General features: G+C 34.8%; 2 long non-coding RNA genes across 3 annotated transcripts in view; one reads left to right on the forward strand and one right to left on the reverse strand.

The window, feature by feature from the left end:
• Positions 1–24,514, forward strand: part of LOC144376460 (uncharacterized) — a 166,338-nt gene that overhangs the window by 111,590 nt on the left and 30,234 nt on the right. Inside the window, exon 2 of the long non-coding RNA XR_013436964.1 lies at positions 17,235–17,314. This is a non-coding gene — a long non-coding RNA (uncharacterized LOC144376460). The remainder of the gene's footprint in view (positions 1–17,234; positions 17,315–24,514) is intronic.
• The window catches only part of LOC144376459 (uncharacterized), a 77,904-nt gene that overhangs the window by 9,559 nt on the left and 43,831 nt on the right, over positions 1–24,514 (reverse strand). Inside the window, exon 5 of one of the 2 annotated variants that reach the window (XR_013436963.1) lies at positions 15,138–15,243. This is a non-coding gene — a long non-coding RNA (uncharacterized LOC144376459). Of the gene's footprint in view, positions 1–15,137; positions 15,255–24,514 lie in introns of both variants that reach the window. The other variant, XR_013436962.1, reaches the window with a different exon arrangement.

Here is a 24,514-nt window from a genome sequence, read left to right on the forward strand (position 1 = left end):
CTCTTAAAAAAGAAAGAAGGAGAGAGAGATAGATAGATTAGAGCAGAATGAAAAGAACAATAAAACTTGAAATGGGAAAGAAAGAGAAGGAAAAGGGGAGAAAAGAACAGAGAGAGAAGGAAAAAAAACAAATAATTGAAGTCTTAGAGATCCATTTTCTTCTCTTCCAGTAGGCGGAGCTGTGCCCTGTGAGCGGAGCTTCTGCCCTCTACGTGCCAATAGCAATGCCTGTAAAGTGGCCTCTGGGAGTCTCTCAGTCTTGTCAGTCCAGAGCCATTTCACTTCTCTGGCCCTTCCCCACCTTCCTCCTGTCAGCCAGCCAGCCAGGTCCTCTTCACCAGAAGTGGTTCCCCAAAGATCTAGTTACACTTGCAGCCCTACCACGCATCCCATTTAAGCCCCACTGCTGTGGTAAACTGGCGGCTATGACCTTGGGAGTCGCCGCTGGTGATATGGGGGGTTGGGCATCGGGAGTCCCCTCTGCTTCCCTACAGACACGCCACTGGAGAGATCCCTGAGGTTTCCTGGTGTTTGTATCTGGATGGGGTGGGAGTCACACACCTGCTAAAGTGGATTCCACTGGGAAGGAATTCCGTTGGCCGAACTCCGGTGATGTCACCTCTCTGCTATGGCAGGCCCCAGGCTCCTTGCCAGAGTGTCCGAAGGGAGGGGTGGGACTGGTCCGTCCCTGGTTGGCCTCAGCTCCCGGCTCGCTATTTCATGAAGGCTTGGCTAGAGACCTCTTCCTGCCAAGCTGCGTCTAGAGAAGCTAGCTGCCCAGTCACGGTGGCTGCGGGCAGGTGGCGCGTCTCGTGGCGGGGATTCACTCATCTGGGGCACACTGTCACCTCTAAAAATCCTAGTAACTCCCGGCTGGTCTCTCTTCAGTAGAATTTTGCTAGGAGATTCTCAGCAAGTAGAATCTAAGCGTATCTAAGTGTATCTATGTGTCTCTCTGACCCCATCACTGTGGGGGTACTGAAAGCGCTGCCTCTCCGCCCACCGCCATGTTGGATCCCTCCTATTCATCTTTGTTAGTTGGAACCAGAGTAGCACTTAGTCTTCAATTAATTTTCCCCACAGCTGGAATAAATTCTGAGTCTCAACCTGATGGCTCCTTAATTATGGAATATCACACTGGCTGGTGGGACTGGGAACTGTTCCTGACCCTATTTGAATTATGGGTCTCTCCTCCTGACCCTTCCATGTGCCTCCGTCCGTCCCTGGCCTTGTGGAGTTGCTGCACATATCTCAATGCTCACTACCACCTGGAGGGCCATCTTTGGGTCCCCAGAGCTCTCCTTCTATTGCAGTTCTCTTCTCCTGGTGTTCTCCACTATGAACCCTAGCCAACTTGACCTTCCCTTTCTTTAAATTCTCTCTCATCCATACACTGTGTACCTTCTCACAGCTTGGGTGGTTGGTTCTTCTCTGCCCATCGGTCAAGAGGATCTGTCCCAGTAGTAAGTTGGCACAATCACAGGACTGATGGCCTTGGTTTCATTATAATCAGGACCATTCCTTCACTGTCTTCCCAAAGTCTTGAAAACTACTCAAATGCTGAAGAAAAAAAAAAAGCAGTATAAAGCAGATCAATCATTTCCAAGTCATTTTCTTTTTAGGGTCAAAACAGAGAGAAATTTGTTATCTTGAAAGCTCAGGTAGAGTCCTTTTTGATGGGTTGCTGTGAATATCTTATTTCTTTGAAAGCTACATATTCAGGAGTTCAGTTTAATTATGTGGTAGTTGTCCTAAGTGACTCCATTCTCATCTGAGCTGGTTTGCTAGGACCCACAGGAGGAGTTTAGTCCAAAAGGATAGCCTCCCATTAATTTATTTAGCATTTCCTTTATTTCTAAGGTTTATTTATTGATTTAGTTAGTTATTGTAGAGTAAATCTGTTCCTTGTAACTCTATTTTGGAAGAGTGAAAGTCTATGGTCACTTATTTTTGAACACTCTTCTGTAATTGCTGCTTTCTTATCTTATTTCTTTAAGAGACTAGAAGCTCCTGAGAAAACAAACATGTGCCTTATATTGTAGTATACTCATTACTTGGCATAATATAGAGAACATAAAGACGCTTCTTTCATGTTGAATGAATTCATTAATGATGAGATCACTTACATATATAACTAGAAAAAGAAAACAATACCCTTAGAGTATGACTTGTTCCCTTCTACCTCTTTTGATTTAATGGCTTTCATGTTTGCTCTTAGAGATCACTGAAATTTCTCAGAAGTATCTCAGGGGCCACCTGCATTTGGATTAAGAGGCAAAGAATGAAATATGGGTGAGGATCTAATCCCATTTACTCCACCTTATTTATGTACTGAGTTTCTAAGGTTTATTTCAAGAAGTAATTTCAATGGCTTGTGAAAAAAAAAAAAAGGAAAAATAGCTACCTTAATACATTTCCTTTTCATGGGTTACTGATATTTAACAAGATTACATTTAAAGAAAAAGCCCCTCCAAGGACTTAAAATACACAACATCTAATTATGAAATGGCTTAGTATTTTACTGGCAATTTGGAAGGTTTTTGGGAAAAAGAAATTTCTGGTGGCTTTTGAATTACTAACATAGGTAAATACTTTTTAAGGTAGTAAAACCTCAACTGTGTATGTTTTCTTTATCCATAAATAAAAAGGGAAATGATGCATTGATTTTCTGTGGCTGAATATCACTTTGATTAAAAAACAGAACTTCCACTTTTTACTGGCTTCCTCTTTTGAAACAATGATAAATGACAAAAGAATTTGACATTCTTCGTTCAATAGGAGATTGAGATTGCAGTGACTAAGATAAGCAAGAAATTCAATAAGAAATCAGTTTTAAAAAAATCAGTTACAAAATTGCTGTACCACTTTTCGAGTGGAAAACTGGAAAATGGGAGAGAAAAGGGCATTTCCGGAGAAACAATTTACATATCAAAAGGAAGATTATTCAAATTGTGTGATGAACAAGAATTAGCAGGATGCCAAAGCTTTGCCCAGTGTCAGACACTGGCTAGAATTCTGGTGTCAGTTTATTTTGTTTTAACCATTGCTGATTTCAACTACTTATTTTTTATATTTGTGCCTATTATTTAGTGAAATGTGATCATTGGAAAATATGGCATCTCTGTTATCACCATTTGATAATGCAAGTTTTGCTGAAAGAAAATAATCTTTTAATGTCAGTAACATTGCAGAACTTCTTCAGAAAGACAGGAGCACTCGTGATGTGATGTTTGTTTTTTCCTGTTCGACATCATTGACCTACATAGGCCACTGGCCTGGGCTTAAGGGGGGAAAAAAGTGTTTTATCACAAAAGCCAATGATAGCTTTTGACATCTGTGCTAGATCCATTTCCTACCCGCTGTGCTTAATTTCAGAATTCAGTTCTATCATTAAAATAAAAACCTTGTTGGCTCTTCCATCGATGTGCCACATTACATCAATTTTCTCCAAGAATCATGTACAATTTCTAGGTACTGGTGTCCCCTGGATTTATTTGGAATTTCAGATCTTTTTGTACCCTGCTGTATGAATTGATCTTGTGCATTGTGAGGTGACATGTGACCTGTGGAAATATATTATTTCTTGATTCTTTTCTTCAACCTCAAGCCCCGGAGTGACCTATTTCTCCTTCATCTTTGATGGCCTCACTTGTGATTCCTTTTCTCATCCCATAGGAGACTATCCTTCCTCCGGAACAGGTCTGATTATTTGCTTTGTGCATGATAACTTCTCCATCTAAACCTGCTGTCATGGGCAAAGTTGGTCTGGGCATGCAGATTCTGCACATTTCCAGTGTTATCCTCCACCCCATGCTGTCTCTTGAATTTCAGCTTTAAATGGCAGCTGAGAATATTAACTCAGAGCCTCATTACTGAGTAGCAGCATTACTAAACACTCTTCATGTCAGTATCCTTAGGACATTGTTGCTGGTAGAATTACTGATACAACTGAATTTTGACATTTATCAGAGGCACAGGACAGATATCTCTGTGCTCTATTGCTATCTGATCTTGGAGAAGAGTACAGGGAGATTCTAGTTCTGTAAAAAAGAGGTGCATATTCCCTTCAGAGGGGCATATTCCCTTCAGTATTCCCCTCTTGTTGAGTCTAGTTTGCAGTGTTCCTAATAAGTGCACTTCTGAGTTCATTTTTATTAGTTCACTAGTTAGGAAGAAGACAGGTGTTTTTATTCTACTTCATCTCCAATTCCCTCTTGAACAATGGTAGCTTCATCAGATCTATAGAGTCCCTAAGGCAGAAAACTGAGTACTGTTATAAACTCACCTGCTGACAAAATTATGTCCCATTTACTTTCATGAATATATCGTATGACCATCTCTCTCTTTCTTTTTTCTTCCTATTCTGATGCTACAGTTTTCTTTCAGAGCATTATCTGAACTTCAGCAATAAACTTCCTGATCTGTCTCCTTTCTCCCTGCCTTTCCAGTGCTCAGGAGATATTTCTGTAAAAGTCAATTATGTCACTTCCCTACTTGGGCTCTTTGAGACTCCCCATCACATAATGTAATACATGTGAGTGGCATGGGGTAGGTGCAATATGTGCAAACCTTGCAGAGTGACTCAAACATATGTCTCCCTTCCTAGATTGAAAATCACTGGCTTGCAAGATAATAATACCTAACATTTAAATCAGACTATTTTAACTGTTTTACATGAACTTATCTATTTAATGTTCTGATATGTCTTATGGTAAAGCACTAGACTTTAGGTCTATTTTGTAGATGAGGAAAGTAGGGAACAAAAAAGATAAGTGGTTGGTTCATGATCATAAAACTCTAATTCTGAAAAAGCAAGAAGCAAATTGGAGATATTCTAGATCCCTACAATATGTTTTCTTCCTCAAGACGGAGTTCTAGTTTCTTCCTCTGTGTCGGTGCAAATACTGGTAATTTGGTAGAATGCTAACTGTTTTCTACTTCTAGTCCTTCAGTCTTTTAAAATCCCTTTACAGTCTTTGGAATTCCTTTTGGCGGGGCTCATTTAATTGTAAGAGAAACATACTGATTTTTAATTCTAGAATGATTTAATGAAGCGGATAATGAAAATCCTAATAAGGAAGACATTAAAATAAGATAATTTCTCATCTACCTTCATGCTTTTGGTGTGAACCTGGCTGAAGGTAAAGAGATCATTAAGGAAAATCCCACCAGAAAACAGGAACCAGCAAAAAACACATAAAACTAGCACGGTATTGAACATTCTGAGGAGGCACATTGCCACAAATTTCTCTTTCTAGTAAATATGTTGGAATAAGCCCAAAATATCTATTAAAATAAAACTTTCCTAATGGTTAAGTTACTATAAGTTCCCTAATGGTTAAGTTCCTATAATGACGGGGGTGTGGGGGGAGGTAGATACATGAAATAAATCAGAGAAGCAGTGTGGTGGTCCATCTGGGAAACATACAATAAAGAAACATTTGGGACACTGTACATCCTTGGAACTGAAGTTGTGTGGTTGGTAGGAAGTGAAAAAGGAAATGTTCAAGGGCATAACATGAGATAAAGAAACTTGTTGTTAAGAACAGATTTATTTATTTATTTATTATCTTTTAAATCATTGTATTGGCCATGTGGTTATCCTTTCAATGTTGTAGTGGTTTTGTTCAAGCACCTCTGTAAACTTCTAGAATTAAGTCACACATTGGTCATTTAAGCTGGAAAATTTTGAGGAAGAACCACACGTAGGGAAGATGCCTTTGGTGTGCATAGTTGTCTAAAGCAGTGCAAAGCACATTTAAATTTTATGCAGAAAAAGGCTATTTCTAGGAAATAGGGAATATTCAATATAGATTAATTGTAAAATTCTCATTATTGTTACTTTTTAAAATAGGTTGTAAAAATTGGCATTGGTACACACCAAATCACTCACACCACTTTTTCCCTTGGCATTTCCTCAATCGTTTGTTAATGTAGAGAAGATGAAATAGTAATAAGAGGATCGATCCTTGGATCTTAGATGTAGTGTCTTCTCCATCATTCTCCTTGTCTCAATTATGTTAAAAATCTTTCCACTTTGATTGTTACCTGATGAGAACTCTGAGAAATATCATCATCAGGACTAGAGAAGGACCACTCTACTTCTTTCTCCGGTAGAAGGGATGAAAAGTGCTATATTTTATTTTTCTTAGAGAAGTTTTATTGAGTTATAATCTGTATATCATAAAATTTATCTGTTTTAAGCATGTAGTTCATTGAATTTCAGTAGATTTACAGGGTTCTATATCCACAATTTAAAATATTTTAAATTTAAAACATTTCTTTCACCTTAGAAAGAAATTTTTCCCATTTACAGTGACTCCGCACTCCCACCCCTAGTCCTCGGTAATATCTCTTCTACTTTGTCTCTCTCTGTTTACTTTTTTTTGGGATATTATATAAAAATGGAATCATAATGTGCATTCTTTGTAAGGTGTCATTAGAGGAGTTGAGGATGAAATTTTTGAACTTTTTCATGTTCTCTTTTGTACAAACAATATATAGAATACCATTCCTCTGTTGGCAAAGAATGCCCGCCCCCAAAGGAATAGGATTCCATAGTTACACGTGAGAAAATTTTTACGCCATTTGTTGTCTTTTACTCTGTGATATTGAGCATGTCATTTAACCTTTCTTTTTCAGTTTCCTCATCTGTAAGGTGGGGAAAACAAAAATATCCAACAGGATTTTATGGGAATTAAATGTGTAAAGTTCTTAGAATGGGAGCTGGTTATACAGTCACATTACAAGTGACTTTTTAAAAAAATTATAATTGCTAGTTTGATGATCTTTGTTTTATGCTTGAAGAAATAGCATGGAGTTGGGCAGGTCTGAGTCGTGATCAATTAGTATTGCTGTTCCTGACGTGTCCTGTGAAATGAAAATCTCTCTCTGAGCAGGAAACTAAGAGCTAAATCCACACCTGTAGGTGTATGTATCTAAATCAGGATTTGAACCATATTTTCCTTTCATCAGGAAAAAGATGAAGAATGCACCTTTCCCCCAAAGAATCTGCTTCCTTTTCTTCCTTCTCCTTTTTTTCCTTTTTCTTTGTTATGAAACACATTAGTGCATTTCTCTTCTTGGAAAAATCCATCCTCATAAGAGAGGAAAAAAATCAAGTGTTTATTGGAAAGTTACACAATTTTCTCCATTCTAACAACAAAAGGGAAGAAAGTCCTTTAAAAAAAAAAATCTTGTACAAGCCTGGTGTCTGCAGCAGACTTCAAAATAATCTCTATTCATCAACCCCTCTGTCACTTCCAATGGATTTTTTTTTTCAAAGCTAAATGGAACGGCTTATTTACTCCAGACTTGTCCTAAGAAATCTAAGCTGGCTGACCAATCTGTGTGTCTCGCAGCCTTAGCAGGTGGAGAAACCTATGTAGGCAGTAGGTGTTATATTTCTCAAATGACTGCCAAATAAGCTTATCCTTGAAAGATGAGCATTCTCTGTGTGTCTTTTTCCTGGAACAACTATGTTGGAACATTGGAAAAACTTTCTAATACCTTCCCTACTACTGAAATGGGTAATAACAAAAATATATCGTTTCCAGTGAACAAATGTTATTTACTCAGAAACATCATTGTCTGGGTGATCTACAGCATGTTCCTAGGATTATACAAAGTGGTTTTTTGAGGGAACTGTTTATAGCCCGGCCTTGTCAAGTCAATCACTTGAATATGTAGGTGCTTCTGATTTGAAGCCTCAGGTTAAAACAAAAAGAAGATGAGAGAGAAAGAATTTTAGGGGATCTTTTTTTTTTGTCATCCCCTGGATTTCAAATTAACATATTACAATTTTAATAAAAACTAAAAACTTAATATATCCCCCCAGAAGTAATTCTAAACCCTCTCCCTGTGTCAATATTTACATACGTGATTATTTTACACATTTACAACAAAAGCACTTGCAATATGTTTATCCAACTAATAGGCCTATCTTCTGTTGTAAATTCTTGTATTTTATTTAAACATTTATTTTAAAAAAAATCTCAATATTGAAGGCATTCTCTTTATTCTATAAGTTACACATTGGTAAGTTAGTTCCTTATTTTTTCTATAGTTTTCCTCCTTTCAAACATTCTAATCAATAATTTCTACCACCTGATTTATTCAAAATAAGAAGACAGGTGACCAAAAAAATTTTAAAGATAGAACCAATATGATATTTTTTTAGTAGCCAGTAAAATAATCTATGTAAGTAATCACAGGAAAATACCAGAAAAATCTATCAGATCCCCAAATATATAATGATTATGAAATTAACAAAAGTGATAATTCCAGATAGTGAGTACGATGGTTTGGAATAATCCTAAAGGTGCCTGCAATAAACACTTAGTTCCCAGGGAGATGTGATTGGGAGGTGGCGGAACCCTTGTAAGGTGGGGCCTAGTGGGATTACTGGAGGATACAAAGGGCATATTCATGAAGAGGGTTTTGAATCCTGGTCTCTATCCTGGTCTCTCTCTTCTTCCTGGCTCATGAGCAATGTGCTCCACCTCATATTCCCAGCCATTGTCATCTGATATTTTAATCAGAGACCCAAAACGGTAGATCTTGGACTAGAGCCCCCAAAACCATTAGCTAAATAAACCTTTTGTCTTTGTAAGTTACTTCCTTCAGGTATTTGGTTATAATAATAATGACTGTAATTTTATTATAGTAATGCAAAGCTGACTGATTTAGTGGGCAAAGGATAGGGAGAACAATATTGGGTCAAATGTTCATGGTTAGGGTAAAAAAACTGAATATCTATTTCACAGGATGTAAAATAATTTCCATGTAGACTAATTTTAAATCATAAAATCTTAGTGAAAGAACAAATGTTTTTCTAATGTTTCTATAGTAATGCCTTCCAAGCATGAAAAGCAAAGCTCTATAAACTATTTGAAAATGGTATTATTTCTTGTGTTAAATAGGAAATAAATTTTTGTTGTCACTTCAAAAAAATGGGATTAAGATATTTTACTATAAAATATTAAAAGTTACACATGGCAAAACCTTCCTAATTAAAATTAAGTACCAATGACAAAATGGAAAGGATAGATATAACACAGATAAGAAAGTAGTGGCATTCTTGAAAATGAGGAGAGAACTGCAATCAGTGGATGAGATAACACTTCAATAATGGGGGAAAAAGTTGGCAATCTACTCAGCAAAGAATATGATGAAAAAACACAAAAAGCGATCTAAATTACTTATTCTTAAATAAATAAAATATTTCTTAAAAAACACTTGTGTTTTGTGAATTTCAAAGCTTTTGTTTGCTTGTTTTAAAAGGACAGTATTGGTGGGTAGAGTGGTGAACACCTTCTGTGGCTCATTAAGCTGAAGCAGAAGGATTGCCAGTTCAGAACCAGCCTCAGCAACTTAGCAAGAGCCACAGCAACTTAGTGAGACCCCGTCTCAAAATAGAGAATAAAAAGAGAAAAAGAGCTTGGAATAGCTCAATGGTAAAGTGACCCCTTCCCTCTGCAAAACAAAAACAAAAACAAAAAACCCTAAAAAGATAAATAGTACTTTCTAGAGGGAAATTTGGCAAGTTGTAAAACGTATTCAAAGTATTAGGGAAATAAACATGGTTCTAAAATCTTAATGATAAGGACATTCGTATAGGCATTTTAATGATAATAGAGAAAGAAAATTGGAAATACTATTAAAATATGAAATTTAGGGGTATAATATGGTACATATGCATATGTATGAATTGTAGAAGGGCCATTTCACTAGAAACTTCTTTTGGGGTCATCGGGTACCAAGGATTGAACTCAGGGGTACTCAACCACTAAGCCCTATTTTGTATTTTATTTAGAGGTAGGGCCTCACTGAGTTGCTTAGTGCCTTGCTTTTGCCGAGGTTGTCTTTGAACTTGTGATCCTCCTGTCTCAGCCTCCTGAGCCTCTGTTGATTATAGGCATGCGCCACTGTGCCCAGCTGAGTAGAAACTTCTTAATAGAAAAAAGTTACTCACAAACAACATATGAATTATTAACTAGATATTATCCAATAGGAAAAAGTATTGAACATATATCTTATTTACAAATAACATGTAAATAATATAATAGTTTAATAGAAGTTAACTAATAGAAAAAAAAAAGCAGTGAAAATTTATCTTCCAAAATATTCAGTTCTCTCTGCAATGAGATTATGGGTTATTTTAATTTTCTTTTCTATGTTTATTGATCCCTAATTTTAAAGCAATGGATTCTTATGAAACAAATGAACACTATGATAGTATATCATTCTTAAGCCGTCTATATCATATTTTCTGAATTGCAATCTAGTCTCCTCCACTTAGTGTAGGTGACAACAGGAAAAAAAATATTTAATTTCTCTCTTGGGTTTTCTCTCTGTAAAATAGGTGATGAAGCTGATTCTCTAGACTGCTTGCATTTTCATATCTTTTATAAGAACATTTTCAGGTGGCTGAGAACCGTTGTGCAATTGTGCACTGCACAAGGGCAACAGGGAGAGAGGGTGAGTAGGGGCTAAAATAATAGTCTTCATTCTACTTCTCCAATCTGGTGCTTTCTGATTATAAGGGTCCCTCACAGGTAGCAGAGCACTGGGAGTTTCATTCTTATGCAAAATCTATTGCCTACCCATAGGGATAATAGCTAATAATCTTCAAAGTTAAGTTTTATATCTTATGAGGTTAAATTTATCTTCTTACCCACAAAGAAAAAAAAATGATTTCTGTTTCTTAATATCCATAAATACGTCAGACCTCACAAAACTGCACCGGTTAGTGAAATTTGATCAGGTCACCTACTTCAGTAATGTTACCTTAACCTTTAAAAAGTTTTAACTTTGCCATTATTTTCAATGGCCTAAATCATCCTCAAAATGTTTCAGAGGAAATGCTGAATTTTGCACAGTAGCCATTTCAAATAACAGAATAATATATCTATCTGTACTCTGTTCTCTCTCATATTCCGTGCCTTTGAAATCTACCTGCTGTTTAAATTCCATAGCCTGGCACTCTGATATCAACCCTGAGCCCCAAACTCCACAGGATTTACCAAACATACAGACACTGTCCTATTAACTGGCTCTTTGCCTTCCTTTCTCAGTATCTCTCAGATATGAGCTTGTAATTTTCTGTGGTGGGGCACTTGTGTGTAATAGCTTCTGCCATCTAATTGAATGAGGGGTTTAAAGAACATTAAGCACTTAGAGGGAAATTGTGCTGGAATATAATGCCCTTTCCAGACTGTCAGCTAGCCTTCTGGGCCCTAATCAATAGGCTGATCAACAGCTGTAGGAGAGACAAGGGTGACTGAAAAACCGTGTACGCTAATGAGCAGGAAAACAGAGAAAACCAGATTCTTTCAAAGGGGAATGGAAATAAAAGTTAAAGAATTTAGTTAAAAGTAATTGATTTATGTTTTACGAGCATTTACAAAATGCCTACTGTGTGCATAGCACTGGACGACATGTCCAGGAGAATGGAAAATATCACTTTTCAGAGTGGCAAATCCCTGGAGCTGACTACTATGGAACAAGACTATCAACATCTGAACATTTGATGTTATTGTTTTTGTCGCTATAACAATCCAAAAATAATATGTCCTTCAGTGCCACTAAATGTATATTCCTTTTCTCTTATGACAAATGAGTGGAGTTAAGTCAGAATATTTATTAATTAAAATAAAAACAGATGAGAAAACTGCTGTATAGGACCGGCAAAGAGGCAGAGTGGCTGTGAGGAACTGTTTTTCTCCTAAATCCATGTTGGCTCCTAAAAAAAAATCTATACCAATCTCCAGACTGCAAAGTAATTAATGATATTGTGACCAGTTTATTTATAATCCCATAACACACAAAATCTTTAACGTTAAACCTTGGTTAGTGACCATAGCATATTGGGTAATTATTCTGCTAGTATTGAAAGAGAAAGAAAGGAAAGAATGATGAAAAACATAAAATGCCCACACAGAAGGAGAAATTTTAGTCCTTTTCACAAACGGTGAGAAAATAAAAATACTTTCCTTTTTCTTCCTTTTTTTTTTCCAAGCCTACAGCATGTGTCAGTGGCAGATCAAATATTAAAAGCAAATTTTAATAAGTGAGACTCAAAAAGGGATTTATAAAGCTCAGGGGATTTGGAGAGGAGTGTTCAGTTGAGGGAATTCCACAGCTTGCGGGCATAACAGGTGAATGCTCTGTTGCCCATGGATGAGAGACCTGACAAGGGGGTTGATGAATTTGAGATTTATTATTAGAAAGTAAAGACTGAGGGTATGTATAAATGGAGGCCAATCCTGATAGGAATGAAAGGGAAGTTCCACAGAGGTAATGAAAAACTCTGAGCCAAATTTTAAAGTCAATGTACTGACTGATAGCGATTGAGTGTAAATCTGCCATAACTGAAGTAATATGATTGAATTTATTGCTATGAGTAAATGCATAGGTGGTGGCGGTTGAACAATGGTGTGCTTTGTGAGTGTGAGGCTTTGGGGAGTTTCTATATTACCATAATCTAGAAGTCATAACAGCACACATTACAACACTAAGCAGCACAAATACTTTAAAAATAATAGTGGATTAACTACTTTAAGCCCTCGGAATCGTTCAATGAAAGAGCTTTCCTGTGATAAAAGCTTTTAGACAGTTAACTGTAAATGTTTTGGGAAAACAAAGAGTCATGCAGAAATAAGGATTTATAAAGCAATAGCAGGACCTTCATAAATGCCATTTAAAGTGAAAATGGCAAACGTGGGAAGCATCTAGAGATGCATGTTAAATGCTCAGTGGAGAAGGCGAAGGGGCGCGTATGATATCAGCAATCTGTAACACGATGGAGGTGATTGTTTCTGGTAATAAAGGGAAGCTTCCAGTTCTAAATAAGGGTTAAGCTTACAAATAGAAAATCCGTGGAGCACTACACTGGGGTATTAGGACTCCTAAACATCACTCCATCTACTCTTCACTTCCGCTCCCATATTATCTTCATCTGTACAACTTACTGCCTGTGGATTTTAAAAGAGGCACAGTTTTCAACATCAGGATTTCCTTCAGATTCTAAAGGCTTGGTAGAACTACACCCAAACTTTCTCTTTCCTCCATTCCATCTTCAGTTCTTCTTTAATAATATTTGTAGACTTATTTGTTTCATTTGGTAGTATAGAAATCTTTCAGGGCAAAGGCATATTGTTTTGTTGTCTTAAGTATCAAACAGGGTGCAATCCACAAAAGAATGGTTTATATAATTTTGGGGATTCTTTTGTTGAATAAGCTGTTGATGTATTTTATGCTGATGATTTAGAAATACATTTCAAAAATGATGAAATTCCTTCTGTTGAATATTGTTTTATTGCTATCATTCATGGCTGTAGTAACTGGACATGGTCAAATAATAAATTTTAAGCATAGTAAAAGAAGAAATGAGAAAAGACATTTATTGATTTAATAATATATTTTATGATTTCAATTTATTTGGCAAATATTATTAGGCATTTATTTTTCTTTCAGGCACTTTGTATTAGTTAGTCAGCTTTTCATAACTATAACAAAATATCTGAGAAACCCAACTTAGAGGAGGAGAGATTAATTTTGGCTCATGATTTCAGAGGTTTCAGTCCATGGTTAGCTGGTTCCATTGTTTCTGAGTCTGTAGTGCAGCAGAATAGACTGAAGGAGCATGACTGAGAGTGGGGGAGTCATACAGTCAGGGACACATTTTCTATGGCCTTGTAGACTACAATATAGTTGTTGAGTAAGCATACTAGTTTATATTCTAAATTGAAAATTTATGAGGAAGAAAGGATATGATCTCATTTTTATATTTTTAAAGGATGACTGTTGATGTATTGATAATAAAGTTGAGAGTACAAGATTGGAATAAATACTTATTGTGGTTTTATGATGGTCCACTCACTACTGATTGGCATAGAAAGAAAAAGATGATGGTAGGAAGATGAATTAAACTTGGCTTCCAAACGTGTTGGGCAAGTTTTCTCATAAGAAACTGTGGAAAACATATGGAGTAAAATTCCATAACATATAGAGGTATGGTAGTAAATGATTACATATGGCTTTTATCCACTGGACTTTACTTGGTGATTCTATGTGCTGGAGATTTTAAAGATGGAAGAATCCTTGGAGGTCATGTAGGAACTTGATTTCTTCTTATGTACATACAGATTTGAAGCCAGAGAAGAGTGAGGTGAGGAAATCCCTGGCATAGATGCTGGGTCTAGTTTTCAATTACAAATGTTCAGATTCTAAGTTGAGAGATTTCTCTGGTAGGACATCTTGTCTCTACTTATAGCAGTGTTTATATCTGTTAAAACAAACTTTAAGCACAGGGAACAGATTTTTCTCTAGGCAGAATTATTGTTGTGGTTCTTGTGTAAAAGAGGAGGCTAAAAATGCATTCTGAGAAGCTTGTAAGAGACATTACTTGTACCTCCTTAGAACCCCATAGGCCAATGCATTTATGATCACTGATGAAGGCTATTTTGAAAATAGAATGGGAAGGAATATCTTCTGGAATCATGGAAAAGAGATTCAATATTGTTTTCTTTGAAAAGCTAAAAGCCAATGAGCTGTATTCAATGAGGAAAATGATCTGGACAGTCAGACACTTTTCTTCATCTTCCAAATGCCAAATACCAGGAAATTGTACTTTCTGGGAGCAAGAAGTTGCTTTTTTGTTTTAATAGAAAGATAGTAAAATTAGTTTATGTACTGAGAAGAAGACAAATGACACTGAAAAAATGAAATGCTGTAAGTCTATTTTAAAACATGTAAAAATATTAGTTGCACCTATTATAATAACGATTTCACATACAACAACAAAATAGAGTAGCAATAACACCAAAAAGTAAATAACAGCAGCTAAATAGACCAAAGTTTATTATTTTCTTTAAAAATAATCTGATCAGACTAACCTGGTGCCACAGTGCTTCCTACGGCCCATTCAGGGACCCTGAATTCATCCATCTACTTGCTTTACAATGAAAGATGGGGGTCAATTTTTTTTTTTAAAGTGAAGGACTTAATAGGAAATCTTTTAGGCTTCAGGAACATGCTACATCTGATTCAACTATGTAATTCTGCCATTGTAGTATGAAAGTAGTCATTGACAATACATAAAAGAACGTTTCTGTCTGTGTATCAGTGACACTTACTTTGTAAAACAGGCACCAGGTCTTTAGATTTCTGGCCATTGTCTGCAAGCCTCTTCTCTGTGTTCCTGTGTGAGTCTGCATGGTTGAAAGTGGGTCACTGGGACATCTGCATTCCAGCTCAAAGAAATGAGAAAAAGAAGCCAGAGGAATGAGTACATTTCATTGGCATTACAAGACCAAAGTGACACTTTCTGTTTCAATTTCCATTTCATTAGTCTAAACTGGGTAGTATTGCCATACTTAGTTACCCAACAATTGAGAGATGTACTAAACTTAAGGAAAAGAATGAAAAGGTAAAAGAAACCATGGGACAAAATCAACACAAATGCTTCTTTTGCTTTATATCAAAATCTTACCTTGATTGCCCACCCAACAAATAATCAAAATAATGATAGTTACAATTGATTTTTTGACTGTCTGTATTATAGACATCTCTATATTATTATATTTTTCATTACAAAATGTTCAAGGATATTTAAAAATATTAAAAGAATTGAACAATAAAAACTCAAATATCCATAGCTTAGGTTTATTCTTACCATATTATACATCCATATATTTTTTTCTTCATAAAGAAATCTATCTTGTTTTATGAATTTGAAGTAAACTGCACACATCAGTATACCTTTCTGTCATGAACATCATTAGAGGTCAATGTTTGATTAAAATTATAGTTAGATAGAATGTGTATTCAGTAAAACACATGAAACTTAAGAGTGACAATGAGTACTTTCAAAAATGTAAACTATTTGTAACCCCAAATTATATCAAGATGTAGAAATTTCAGTCACTCCAGAAAATTCCATCATGCCCTTAATCTCCGCTACGCAGCATCTACTATCATCACCTAAGAGTGGTTTTGACTGTTCTTCAGACATGTAAATGGCATCATATAATGACTTTTTAGTGAACATTTATATCATTTAGAATAATGACTTGATATTTCATCCTTGTTATTGCATATACTTGTAATTTATTTGTGTAGCTATCAATTTCCTTTTTGATAAATGTCAGAACATTTTTTTCACTTTTGTCTTTTATGATCAAAGTTACTATGAACTTCTTGTACAATTCATTTGGTTAATCTATACATATAGGTGAGTATATGTAAATATACTCCCCAAACTGTATATATTCTTATACATTAACATACACACGCAGGATTTTTTTGTTGGTGGTGCTCTCTGTGTTAATATATAGGACTAGAACTGCAGAATTAATGGTTCAGAGGTCAGAGGGGAAGTATATACTTAATTTTATAAGAAAATTCTAAAATCTTTTTCCATTTGACTCAACTATTCTATATATTCATCATCAATACATAAGATTACATTTGCTTTATATCCTTAATAACATTGGGGGTTGTTAGTATTTTTAATTTTAGCTATTCTGACGGTTGAATAGTGGCTCTCTGATATTTCTGTGGGGGATTCTCCCATATGGAAAAATCTTACATTCAAAAAATTCAAATTAATTTATGATAGACATGAAGTAATTTTCTCCCTGAGCTATTAATGTAGAAAGAGAACCTCTAAAATAATTCAGTGAGAGCAGACCTAGCTAAAATCCATAGAGTACTGTTCATGTATGAGTTTATATAAATGGATCTAAATTCAGTAGGGATTGAGGGGCATATGGAGTGATAATCTACATGGATTAAAATGACATCAAGGGCTATCTTGAATGATTAAACATATTTAAATAGGCAGGCATTCAAATCAAGGGAATATTTAAAAAATGAGACTATTTTCTCTTTTCCAACATTTTACTTTTAAAATAATTTTAATCTTAAATGTTGTCATCATAACTCTTCCACTATAGCTGGTGAGATGACAGATGTCTTAACTAACTTGATTGTGGTAATTTTTCCACATAGATACTTTATCATCTCATTGTACCCTTTAAACATACATAGCATTGTTTGTCAAATATACTTCAATAAAACTTGAAAAAATAAAACAGAATTTATCTTAATCACTTAGAAAAAGAAAAGTCAAATGTTATAAAGTTATTTAGTAAAGCAGAGGAAAAAGTGAAGATTCTATTACAAATAAACAAATATTTATGCTATCTCTCATTTTCTTTCCATACCTTTAGTACAAGTTGCTGTTGTCAAGTAAGAATCACGATGGGAGTCAGAGAAATATGGAACAATGAAAGCACGATTAGAGAGTCAGGTAAGAATAAAGGAGACAGGCTAATGTGTTATTCTATTGCATGTTTTTATTTTTTTTCTTCCTTTCTCTGCTTCTATCTCTCTGTTGTGTTCAATATGAAATATGAGTATTGTTTAGTGTTCAAAAGATGGATACTAGTGAAGGAGAGATGCCAATGAGTAATAATAACAGTAACAACTACAACTCAAGTCTAGGTACGTGTGTAACTAATTTTCAGACATTAATTTTCTAGAAGATTAATGAGCTACTTTGGTAACCATTTAAATATCCACCCATCTCTCTTTTTATTTCTTTTTCTCTCCTTCTTTCTCATTAGTATTAAGAGACAATTTTTAACATGGTAAAAAATCACTCTTGTGCAGATATTAGATAAATGTGGCAAATTTTGCTTAATGCATTAATAATGAGTAAACCAGGCAGATGTTACAATTGGGTCAAAGAAAAAATCAAATGAACAGATACATTTATAAACCTAAAAAATATGGAAATAAATGGGCAAATGATGCAAAACTGGCTTATTCTACAATGTAAGAGGGAAATCAATCAAACCTTTTCCTAACGGAATTTATTTGCCTAGCTTGAGACTAGGCTTATTTTTCATTGCTATTGGTTTTTTACAACTTGCCAAATTGTAAAATAGGTAAAAGGCAATGAAAAGCTGAGAGCTCCCATAGAATCAGAATCAGTATATCAGAAAGGTGTGTTTTAAATAATGCAGTTTTTCACTGAAGTATGTTATTTTCTTCTATGCACATATTATGTATCTATGCCTACTTACTTTGATATTTAGGAAATCCCCATAGCAAAGAGAGAAATTTGACTTCTGTCACATCCCTTATGTCTAGTTGAGAAATGACTGGTCAAATTGTGTGGATAATACAAAATGTATCTCATATTTCTCCCTCAAAAATTATCCAGCATCCTAAGAGTTAAACTATAAATGATGATTAAACTATGAAAAAAAAAAAATCCAAGCATTAAAAATCGTTTGTCTTTGACCATATAAGTTTTGCTTATACCTGCTTTGGTTACAGTTTAATAGCAATAAAATATTTCCTTATTCTCTTATTTTGGTTAAATCATACAATTGTTTTTACTAATATTTGTTCAATAATTCATAAGTCCAAATTTTGCTTGAAATTTATTCTAAAAGTTTTATTACGCATACAATATATCTTAAGTAGAAAAGCAAAATTAAAAAATCCTGCCATTAATTGCTGAGTACATTAAAAACCTTGAAGACTCAATGCCTGTTCCATATCAGTAAGAGAAATGAAACATAATTCATTATTGACCAAAATACATACACATGGATAGTGTTCTTGAGAATAAGAAGTTTGAACAGAATTTTATGCAAATATATACATCAAAAGTAGAAGAAACAAATAAAACTTATTTCCAAAAGACAGATGGGTGTTCTTTATAGAATCTTTTGCACCTCATAAGAGATTTTTGAGTTCATTTTTGGAACTACGTGTTCATAGTTCCAAAGGTCACATGTCCTTAACCTTACACTGTAAGATTATAAGATCAAAAATTTATGTTTCTTATCAGGCAGTATTTTCAAGGAAATACTATAAAGGAAGGGAAGAGATAGCCTTCTCCCTTTCTGTTGAAGAAAGAAAATTTCATAATTTTTCTTTTATATAATATATCAAAAATCCAATGTAAATTTAAACCCAACTGGTATAATAAAAGTTCAAAGACCAGAGGTCTGATACATAAACAACAACAAAATAGGCAACTGTTATGTATAGGCAAAAGCACACTGCAGTAAGCATGTGTAATCATTTTGTAATTAATTTCACATCTATTTCAAGTTGACATTATTTATTATCTTATTAAAGATCATAACATCTTCATATTTCCTCTGTTTTATAAAATTTCTGAATAGCTTAATTCCTTCAGCTTCATCAAGGGGGTCACTGAAGGTGAACAGAAGGAAGATTTAAAGTATATTTTGAATTGGTTTTTGGCTACCACAGATTCTTAACTTTTTTTTTTGTAATTTAATTTTAATTTTTTATTAGTTGTTCAAAACATTACAAAGTTCTTGACATATCATATTTCATACATTTGATTCAAGCGGATTATGAACTCTCATTTTTACCCTATATACATAATGCAGATTCACATTGGTTACACATCCACTTTTTTACCTACTGCCATTCTAGTGTATGTTGTGTTCTGCTGCCTTTCCTAACCTCTACTATCCCCCCTCCCCTCCCCTTCTCTCCCCTCCCCTCCCCTTTTCTCCCCTCCCCTCCCCTCCCTTCCTGTCTTCTCTCCCTACCCCATCTACTGTAATTAATTTCTCTCTCTTGTTTTTTGAATGCTGGCACTTTTACTCTGGTAAGCTCTTTCTTGAATATTTACATTTGGATGGTAGTTTTCTTTGAAATAAGATATTTTGCTTTTCCCTTCAAATCTACTGTTGTCTGAACACTGTTTTGTAATAGGATTTTAACTCTAGCAATGTACAATGAATTTCCACAAACAAAATCTGCTGTGTTGGGAGAAAAGCATGATCCCTGAGATATTTACATGGTCACTGTAGGAGACCTGTGAAGTTGCCCTTTCTGGTGCAGTGCCTTGTAGATTGGATCCAGCATAATGTCAGCTGGATTTTCAACTCAGGTTACTGAATGTGAATTATAAAGGTCCCCACCTAGTTTCAGTGTGAAGTGATGCTCCTTATGCAATGGTGAGGAGTAAGTTCACTGCGGCATTAAACCACGCAGTGTCTGTCATGCACAATCAAATCTAGCACTTACAAATCATTTTAAGTGACTAAATAATTATTATAATTGTTCTTCTAATGTCAGTTCTAAAGAAGAGTCTTTTTAAAACCATGTGTTGTTAAATAAGTTTTCCTCAAATACCTTGGTAATGTAATGCCTTGGTAAAGGTATTAATAAAAGGCCTTACATACTGTTTTAAACTTAGAGAATAGTTACATTCTCATTATTTCAATCTTGGCCTTTGGGGGCAAATTCTTGAAATATTTTACATTATTAAAGTTAGGAGAATTAAACTTACTTCAGAAAACTCCTAATTTTAAGAGCGTGAAATTTGTAAATCTGTTGTATCTAATTTCTCACATTTATTAAAAAAATCATCTACAGTCATTTCAAAAAATATTTATTTTCATCATAGTGCAATGGATTTTGAAAGACTGAAACAAACAAACAAAAAAACTTTGAAAATATGCTTTCATGTAGTTGTGCAAATTGTTTCCTGACTCCCCATAAAGTACGTCACTGTTGCCTAATAGATTTGATAAACCAAATGTTTATCTTTCCAAGTGGAACAGAGTAATAAGGGAAGATTAGTAAACTGTTACTGATTATACACTGTATGTTCCACTAAGCACATTTTTATCATTTTCTAATACAAGCAAAAAAAAACTTTAAACCAACATTTAAATCTGTATATCAAATTTACCCACTGGAATTTAACAACTGCCTTCTTATATCACTTTTTCTGTATTCTATCATTGTATTAAGTAAGTCCAACAGATATTGGTGAACTAATCTCCAGTTTTTTCCCCAAATAATATATTTGTAAGGAATAGTCAGTTCCAAATAAAGAATATTTAAAGTTATTTGATATATGCTACATTATAGTTTATGGTAATATTTATAAATCTACCACTGATAATATTAAATACTATCCCTTAAATTTTAGCATTTTAATAATTAAAAATATAATGCCTTAATAAATATATGTTTCTTAGATTGCTAGTGAAGTCGACTATTTTTAAATGTAGAAATTTTTTTCTTTTTCTCAGGCATATGTAATATTCTTTCAGAACAGAGTATCAGGTCTCCTTTTTTTTTCTGTTTCCTTTGCTTATAAGCACTAGTAGCATTAAATATTTTTCATTTATTGCAAATGACTTTTCAGTCCATAGTGTGACTTTTAATTGTTTGGTTCATTTTGTCTGACAAATCTCTTGCTTGTTTTAACTATTTTCCTCCTCAGAGTTGAGAAAGTTCAACTGTTGATGATTTTATCTGTGCTCTCTATTGTTTGTCCCCATTGCCTCCTCATCTTTTCTATGCAATGTCTCTTGACTTTTAACCTGGGCAATAGCTTGGTTGGATTAGATATTTACTTTTGCATTTACATGTACTTTGGAGTTGGAAGAATTCTGTCTCCTGTGAATAGTGTACGTGTGTCCATGGGTAGTTTTATTTATTCTCCTTGTACACTTTCATGAAGGATGTGTGGAGAGATTCACTATGAAGCAGCTGCCATTATGGAAGAAGACTTTTCCCTTATACTTTTTGAAAAAAAGAATGATGATACAGAAAAATATTTTCTTTCCTGGGGACTGAACTCCCAGGGCCCTTTTCATGCTAAACATGCATTCTGTCACTGAGTTCCAACTCCAACCCGAAGAGACCATTTCTAAGAGGTGACATACTCACTATTTAGTGTATCTTAAGAATATACTCACTCTCTTGAATAGTTTGATTTGTTTAAAGCTCTTAAAACTACCATATTAGGAATAAATGTGGGGAGAATTGGTGACTCCAACTGATTAAAATAAAGTTTTTCATTAATATTTTCATTCTTTGATAACTCTTGACTATATTATTCACTATTCAAAAAATACATTAAGTTATAATGGCATATTTCTTAAAGTAATACTCTCAAGTCAAATGTACCCAAATAGTTGACTTAGGCCCTGCCACAAATATGTCAGTATCTCTCAACTTGAAACATTTGAATTTTCAGCTTTTGAATATGATATGTATTGGCATTGTAATTCCTAAATATGCCCAACAATTGTTGACTTAGACTCATGTTTTACATTAAAAAAAAAAAACTCTTCAGCAAGGGATATCTTCATAAATATGGTGTTCGAATTTGATCCTAACATATCAATGACTTGCCACAACACACCAACACACACACACACACACACACACACACACACGATATTTTCCTTTAAAATCCACAATTGTAAGAATTTTGTAATGTATAGAAATAATGAATAAACACACCAGTTGGATATGGAATCTTATCTTTTACTTAAGGCATTGTGTTTTGATACAGAAATAAAGAAATATCTCAGGAAAATCTTCCAATATTATGTTCATCAATGAGACGAAAATATGTAGTTTTGGACAATTTTTGAGTATGCAGTGCTTGGCAAGCTATGCAAGCACTCTACCCCTGAGATATGCTCATAGCATAAATTTGGAATATTTTTAAAAATCATCAAAATTTTTTCTTAAGATTAATAAAAAATGAAGGTCAACCAACATATGCAATAAGCACTCACTCTTAAAAGTCTTCCATGAGTGCTTAATGTTTCAAAATCACTAATGTTATGAAAGAGATTTTATTGGATATCTACCAAATATTTATTCTATTCTCTAAACCCTCTGTCATAAAAAGTCATTTCAAAATTGCTATGGTTCAAATCTGTCCACTTCAAAACTCACGTTGAAAATTGTCATTTGTCACAGTACTAAGAGGGGGGACTTTTTAGAGGTGTATAGGCTGTGAGGGCTTCTCACTCTTGAAGGGAAGTAGTGCCCTCATAAAAGGGTGAGTTTGGTCCCCTTTTGACCTCTCTCACCTTCTTATTTTCCTCCATGTGATCCATCACACACTGAGAAGGCCCCTGCCACATGCTGTCACCTTGATTTGGGAATTACCAGCTTCCAGAACTGTGAACTAGTGAATTTCTATTCAATATAAGTTACCGAGTCTATGGTGTCATATCATAGCAGCACAAAACAGACGAAGGCATCGATCGACATTATTTTCAAATTCTTTTATATATCTTAGTCTTTCTCATTTCCTTGCTATTCGATTGTTCAATTTGGATTTTTCCCCTTGTGTATTAGCTACATTATTTAATTGGTTATGGATTTATTATAAATTTCAGAGTTGGAAGAAAGTTTGTTTCTGCCTTTCCTTGATGATTAGTTTTAAACATGGCTCTCTTGACTTTTTTCTAGCTTTTGTTCAGAAGCAGCTTTTGGTCACCTGCATTTGCCCTTTGAGAAATATTTTGAGAAGATGTATGTATTTAATATGCTCTTGGGGCCTCTCTTGACTTGACCTCAAAGATTTCCAGAGAAAACACAATGATTCCCAGTATGCTAATAGATACTTTCTGCAGCTCTGCCCCAGGGAGGAGTTTTATAAAATCACTATAACAGCACACTAGAAGGATATGTTGGCTTGTAGATATTTGCCTGTGTTAAATTGAATTTTGTTCATTTGTTTCTTCCCTCTCTTCCCCAATTCTCTCTTCCTTCCCCCTTCATTCCTTTTCACTGTTTTTCTTTTCTCTTGAACCAAGTTAATGTGGTTGTATCTTTATCATATGGACAATATCTTTATTTTATAGTCACCAATGATCTCTGATTTATACATTGCAGTGGTATTTCTCAATGTTCATCTCATCTGAGCTAGCAGCTGTTTTGCCTTGAGGTACTTTCTTCTTTTGACTTTTCTGATACCTTGATTGCCTGGTATCCCTATTAATTTATTAGCCACCAGTTTTTCTCCCTTCTCTGACCTCTGAATGTAAGAATGCCCTTAAGCTTGGTTCTTGAATCTCCCTTGTTTCTTTGGTCCTATAACCCTGTACTTTCTCCTTCATTCCTTTACTCAGTAGACTGGTGGGCTCCTTATTTCTAGAAATGGTGGATGTACTGTTGCATGAAGATGTAAACACTTTCCTTTTTAGTCTTCTGGAATACTCTTCTCTCTTCTGCACACATGGTACACTACCATGTGTGTCCTGGACATAGCTAGACCATGAGCAGGCACTGAGTTTCATCAGAGTTGAGTCTTCCGTCAGTGATTTTGGATTGAGGTGAAAAATCTCCCTCTATTGATGCCAGGATGCTGAGAATTACCCTCACTTGCTGGGTGATACTGGACTTTAAACATCAGTACTATTACTTTTTCTGCACTGTAGATTTCTTACATGTTAACTAAGGATTATCCCATCTTCTTCCTAGTATTATTTCAGTGATACATATGGTTTTTTAAACTGCTATTAGAGGAGGCATCAGAGAATGAATTATTTCTAAATATTAGTTAATTTTTCTTTCTGATTAATTCTCAGTTCTCATATTGAGTCATTGGTGTGTTTCTTTCCCATAGGCTAAGCTGTCCTTGTGATTTGGAAGCCCCTATGTTTCTTTGTATATTATTGATCATTATCAC

Source organism: Ictidomys tridecemlineatus, chromosome 3 (assembly GCF_052094955.1).
Source record: "Ictidomys tridecemlineatus isolate mIctTri1 chromosome 3, mIctTri1.hap1, whole genome shotgun sequence".
Classification (NCBI taxonomy): domain Eukaryota; kingdom Metazoa; phylum Chordata; class Mammalia; order Rodentia; family Sciuridae; genus Ictidomys; species Ictidomys tridecemlineatus.